The sequence below is a fragment of the Phacochoerus africanus genome, chromosome 14 (assembly GCF_016906955.1).
Source record: "Phacochoerus africanus isolate WHEZ1 chromosome 14, ROS_Pafr_v1, whole genome shotgun sequence".
Classification (NCBI taxonomy): Eukaryota; Metazoa; Chordata; class Mammalia; order Artiodactyla; family Suidae; genus Phacochoerus; species Phacochoerus africanus.
The window spans coordinates 24,493,492-24,499,508 of NC_062557.1; positions in this window are offsets into that span (position 1 = coordinate 24,493,492).

Here is a 6,017-nt window from a genome sequence, read left to right on the forward strand (position 1 = left end):
TTGGCCCCTCTCTCTCTATAGCGCTAGGCTGGGGGCGGGGGTGTTGTCACCTAGCCCAGCTTAGCTGTCCACCTGTGACAGGCTGCATTTTTAATATCGACTGTGCTGGTATTTCTCTGGTGGCCCCACTCACCAAGGAGATGCATGCAGAGCACTGGAGCGAAGTCATACCAACAACTGTGATGGTAGAAACCTGGGAAGTCACTGGGGCCAGCACATGCCAAGCCCTCCACTGTAAGTAACAGCAGGGCCATGGAACTAGGGGAGCAGAAGGCTCTAGGGTTTGAGGTGCCGGAGACCCCTCCAGCTGAGGGAGGTGACCAGAATCTGTTCTCCCTCAAAGCCCAGAATGTCTGTGCCGAGCTGAATGCTTTTAAGGTACTGGCTGGTTGGTGGAACTGCCACGTGCCCGTGTAAGGGCCGGCGCTCAGCAAATGACCGAGTGAGATGACTGGACACGATTTAAGACCACAAGCGGTGATCTCCATCATGGAACCTGTGATCTTGAATTCCCACGTACCACCGTGTGACCTGGCTCGGCCCATCCTCCAATGATGCTACTAGAGTGTATCCTGCGGAGTGGAAAACAAGTCTAGGGATAACACTGAGTTCTTATTTCAGTTTATAGTGCCTCCCCCATCTCCTTGGAAGGGGTTGGTCCTATTAAGCAAGAACTCTTTCCTAATGAGTAATTAACTTGTGATTGTAAGCCAAATAAAACAGATTCTTAAAGTAAAAAAGGCTAAAAGTTGGAAAAACTCTAATTCATGCTGATAAATACAAATTATATAGAGACCTGTGATAAGTAAAATTCAGAGTACTGTTTCGTATCTTCTTTAGAAATGTGTGTATGTTATTTTTGTTTAGTACACAGTTAGGCTATAACTTTTACCTTGTTATGTGACTTTTTAAACAAAAGATTTCAAAAGTCTCCCCCACCCACCCCCGGCAGTGCTGCCTCTGCCTCTGGTTTGAGACAGTGTGTTTTGGTCACCCCTTTCCCTGGTGTCCCCTTATGGAGAGACGTACAGTTGTGTCTAGGAGCATGCTGATTAGCCGAGGCCTGGGGCCAAGTTGGTCAGCACTGCTGTGGGGCTGACCTCTTTTTGCTGTTGGCAGGTAGGCTGGGTGTTCCAGCTTCAAGGCTTTTTCTGGCAGGAAGATATGAGGCCTTAAGTGAAAGCTGCTACACCTGAGAGAGGAAGTAAGACGAGGTCCTAGGGTTTGCAGGGAGATGAGCAGGCCTCAGGCTTAACTAAAAACAAACCAGGGTGACCTGCTCAGGCAGGGGTCGAAGGCTTGCTTTGTCTTTAGCCTTAGGTATCATTCAAACTGATTTTCCCACATATCTTAAATCAGGTAAGAATATGGAGTTCTCGTCATGGCTTGGGGGTTAGTGAATCTGACTAGGAACCATGAGGTAGGTTTGATCCCTGGCCTGTCTCAGTGGATTAAGGGTCCAGCATTGCTGTGAGCTGTGGTGTAGGTCGCAGATGTGGCTCTAGCGTAGGCTGGCGGATACAGCTCTGATTCGACCCCTAGCCTGGGAACCTCCATATATGGCGCTGGTGCGGCCCTAGAAAAAGCCAAAAAAACAGAACAAAAAAAACCCCTCATGTAAGGAGATGGAAAACCGGGCTTTTTCATTATCAGTAAAAATAGAAGGAATGTAGAACTGAGGGGGGAAATGGAGCTGCAGGGACAACATAATCGGTGTTGTCAACATCAAGACCTGGCCTTGGAGTTCCTGTCGTGGCACAGTGGTTGACGAATCCGACTGGGAACCATGACGTTGCGGGTTCGATCCCTGGCCTTGCTCAGTGGGTTAACGATCCGGTGTTGCCATGAGCTGTGGTGTAGTTTGCAGATGCGGCTCGGATCCTGCGTTGCTGTGGCTCTGGCGTAGGCTACAGCTCCGATTAGACCCCTAGCCTGGGAACCTCTATATGCCGTGGGAGCGGCCCAAGAAATGGCAAAAAGACAAAAAAAAAAAAAAAAGACCTAACCTCCATGGCTGACTCTTTGTCCTTATCAGGGAAAGCTGAGCAGAACTAAAAGCGGCCGGTGAATGGGGAGGTTCTCTTCACGGAGCCCGGCCTTCCTGCTTTTTACAACCCACAGCCACACCAGTCCTTGCTGCTCTTCAGGTCTGTTTGGCACACAGCTGGAAAAACAAGTGCCTTGCAGCAAAAAAAACCCAGCCCCACCACCCTAATCTACTTCATTCAGTAAGCACTGACCTAGAGCAACAGCTTCAGAAGCTCAGACTAAGTATGTAGCTTTAGGGCAGGACTCGAAAAAAGCCCATTTCCTTACTGATGCCGTCCATGTACAAAAACAGATCCTAGATGGGTGTCTGCCTCCCTGGACATCATTTCCCCAACCAAGTAACCGAATTCTCCAGCAAAACCCATGTGTCTTATTATCATGGGTGGTTGAGCCTTGTTTTCCTACCACTGATCCATCTGGGAAGGGAAGGGTCCCATGGACCTTCTCACGCGGCATCTTGTCAGTGTACCCAAGAACAATAGCTGTCTTTGACTTTTCCTTCACACGGAGGCCAATCGTCTCCTTCCCTCTGGTTCTGAACTTTAGAGAATGAGCATGTGGGACTCTGGGGATGTATGTGAAACTTAACATCTGATTTGAGTGCTAGACCTTAGTCCTTATTCTGTCCAGGACGTCTCTGAAAGTTCACGTCTGTCTGAATTAGTTGTCTCCAGTGGAATGAGAGTATGGGCCTTGTTGAAGCGGTGTGTTTTCAAAATCGGTTGGCTATAAACCCTTGTCTTCCTTTTTGGATATGCAGAAGTACCAGCAAGTCTTAAAGCTGGTTCTTTTCCAGCCTAACAACAGAATGGAAGAGGTTGCACAGTATGTGTTAATTCCAGATGCTATTCAACCAAGGAAACAAATCAAGTTCACTTGGAGAAAGATGGAGCAAAGACAAAAAGAGTTGAACTCTGCCTCTTAAACACAATTTTTTTTTTCTTTTCTTTTTAGGGCTGCACCCGCATACGGAGGTTCCTAGGCTAGAGGTTGACTGGGAGCTATAGCTGCTGGCCTACACCACAGCCACAGCAATGCAAGGTCTGAGTCGCATCCACGAACTATACCACAGCTCATGGCAACACCAGGTCTTTTAACTCGCTGAGCAAGGCCAGGGATCGAACCTGCATCTTCACGGATGCTAGTCAGATTCGTTTCCGCTGAGCCACGACGGGAACTCCTTTATTTAAACACAAATTTAATGAGGCTAACTCAAGTTGTCTTAAGCCTCAGCTAGGGGCTGAAGCAGTAGCTGAAACCAGGCCTGTGTCCCAGAGCCAGTCCCCAAAGTTGCCCAGCCTGACCTGTGGCTATGCAAACAGTAAATAGGGCAGGATTGGTCAAAGTCAACTGGGATTTGTTTTGTTTTGGGCCTGCCCACGGCTTGTGGAAGTTCCTGGGCCAGAGATAGAACCCACACCACAGCAATGACCAGAGAGTGCCACAGCAGTGACAGTGCCAGATCCTTACCTCCCTGTGCCATAAGGGAACTCCATCCACTGGGATTTTAAAGTCCGTAAGGAACAGTAGCTTTGGTGCTATCACAAACCACATGGTCAGAATGCACTCAGACCTGCTGGTGAATTAACACAAGCTATTTAATATAAACAGCACATATTATAAACTTATATTTTAGCCTTGCCTCAGAGTTCTGCCACCTCACTGGCCTAGGCGCCCCCCCCCCCCAAAGTCTTAGAAACAGATGCCTTGCTCTACTTGCCCCAGAAAGGAGGGCCAAATATGCTTTACATTCTCAGCTTCACATTTCATTTGCTTTCAATATTCTGCAGTTTATTCAATGGGAAGCTCCCAAGGCCAAGGTTGATTAAAAGTCATCCGTATGAGAGGTGGAACACATTGGCTACAATAACTTGTGGACAAAACCTCATTGCTGGACAGTCAAACCAAGGTGATGTGCAGACCAGAGGCTGACAATTGTCTGAGGATCTCAAGCTCCTCCATTAAACTTCCTCACCACATGCCAGGACACCTCTACCTGCTGTTAAAAGGCAAGGAAGCAGCAGCCAAGTCTCCTCCCTTTACTAAGCTGAATGCTGGCCTGGCAGTGGCATTTTGTATTTCCCTGAAATTCTAGGGGAGGGAAGACACTGAGGCTGGATGCAGTCCCTTCCTAACAGTTGCAAGTTTTAAATGAGAATATCCTCATTAGAAAGATCGAGCTTACACATCAGATTATTATGACTTGATCAGATAAATCTGATCTCAGACGGAACCTAGCTCCATACTTAGTTCAGGATTTGGAGTCACTGCAGAAATTTGGGACTTTTTAGCGTTCCAATTCCACCAAATTATTTTGGAGTAGCAATTTCTTCTACCATCCCCCTTTCTCTGTGAGGGAAAGAGTTACTTTGTAACACAGATTCTCAATGCCACAGGCCATAGACTATAAAGGTGTGCTGGGTACATAAGGTCAAACACCAAGTAGCCAAGGGCTAAAAAAAAAAAAATCAATGAGCTGCATCTGAATGAGTTCTGAATATAAGCTTGTATTTGAAAATAAGCACATAAAACTCAAATATTAGGCATTATTTATAATTGGTAGTCAAAACTTTTGAGTTCTTGCTGTGGTGCAACAGGATCAGCAGCGTCATGGGAGCCCTAGGTTCGATCCCCAGCCCAGCACAGTGGATTAAGGATCTGGTGTTACAGCACCTACACCTTAGGATGCTTGGATCTGATCCCTGGCCTGCGAACACCATATGCCAGGGGTGGGAAAACAAACAAAAACCAGAAAGACTTTCAAATGCAGAAAAGCAGACACAATTGTTCTGAGCACTGTCGCTTGTTATTATTCCTGTAGTCATTATATTGTCCACTTACTGTACCAACTTGCAACTCAGCCGAAGGCAGTGAAGGAGAGGCTCTGATGATTCTGACACCAAATCAGTGAGCTCTGGTTCTTCTCTAATGGTAACGAAGGTAACAACCTGGGTCTCCTCTTCAACTCCCCCTCCTGGGCTGGAGGTTTATGATGATGATTGAAGACATCCAACAAACACGTTTTTGCACTGCCTGAAGAAATGCTCTCTGAATACTTTGCTGAGGCAGGCAAGATTTGTTGTGCCTTTTCCCCCCTAACATTGGCATGCATTAGTGGCTTCAACAACTTCTTAAGAAAAGTTTACCCTTAACTATTGAATACAGAAATGTGATAAATGGCTGTTAAAGATAATGAAATTGTATATATCTTCAGTTTTCATTGCATGCATTATCAAGGTCAGTGTCTTCCCTGGGGAAGAATGATATGGTTTTAAAATAGGGCTCAGGAAGGCCAGCAGTGCAGTGAAGTAGGTTCCAAAGGTTAAGGCCAAAACTGAATAGCAGCCCATTTTGGACACACACACACAGGCTGAAGGCTAATTTCAGTGCATGTGATGATGGAAAATAGAACCAGATACATCTTTCCACCCCCACTCTCTTAGATACAGATTGCTTTGCTGCGACCTCTGCGCAGAAAGAGGTCCCAAGCTCCACTTTGCTTATGTTTCCCCAGACTTGTGGGAGGCTTTTTGAAAAGAGTATACATCAGTTTATTTGGAACAAATGCTTTGTACTAGTTAGTAGAGCTGAACTGCTCTCAGTGGAAATCCCATTTTCCCTTTTATAAGTGACAAGAATCTAGTTCCATTTTGGCTCTGGAAGTATAGGCAGAAAATGAAATTAAGAAAATGGAAAATGGAGTTCCCATCATGGCTCAGTGGTTAATGAACCCGACTGGTATCCACGAGGATGAGGGTGCGATCCCTGACCTTGCTCAGTGGGTTATTAAGGATCCGGCGTTGCTGTGAACTGTAGTGTAGGTCGCAGACGAGGCTTGGATCCCACGTTGCTGCTGTGGCTGCTGCTATGGTGTAGGCCAGGCAGCTACAGCTCATATCCGACCCCTGGCCTGGGAACCTCCTTATGCTTTGGTGCGGCCCTAAAAAGACCAAAGACAAAAAGAAAAA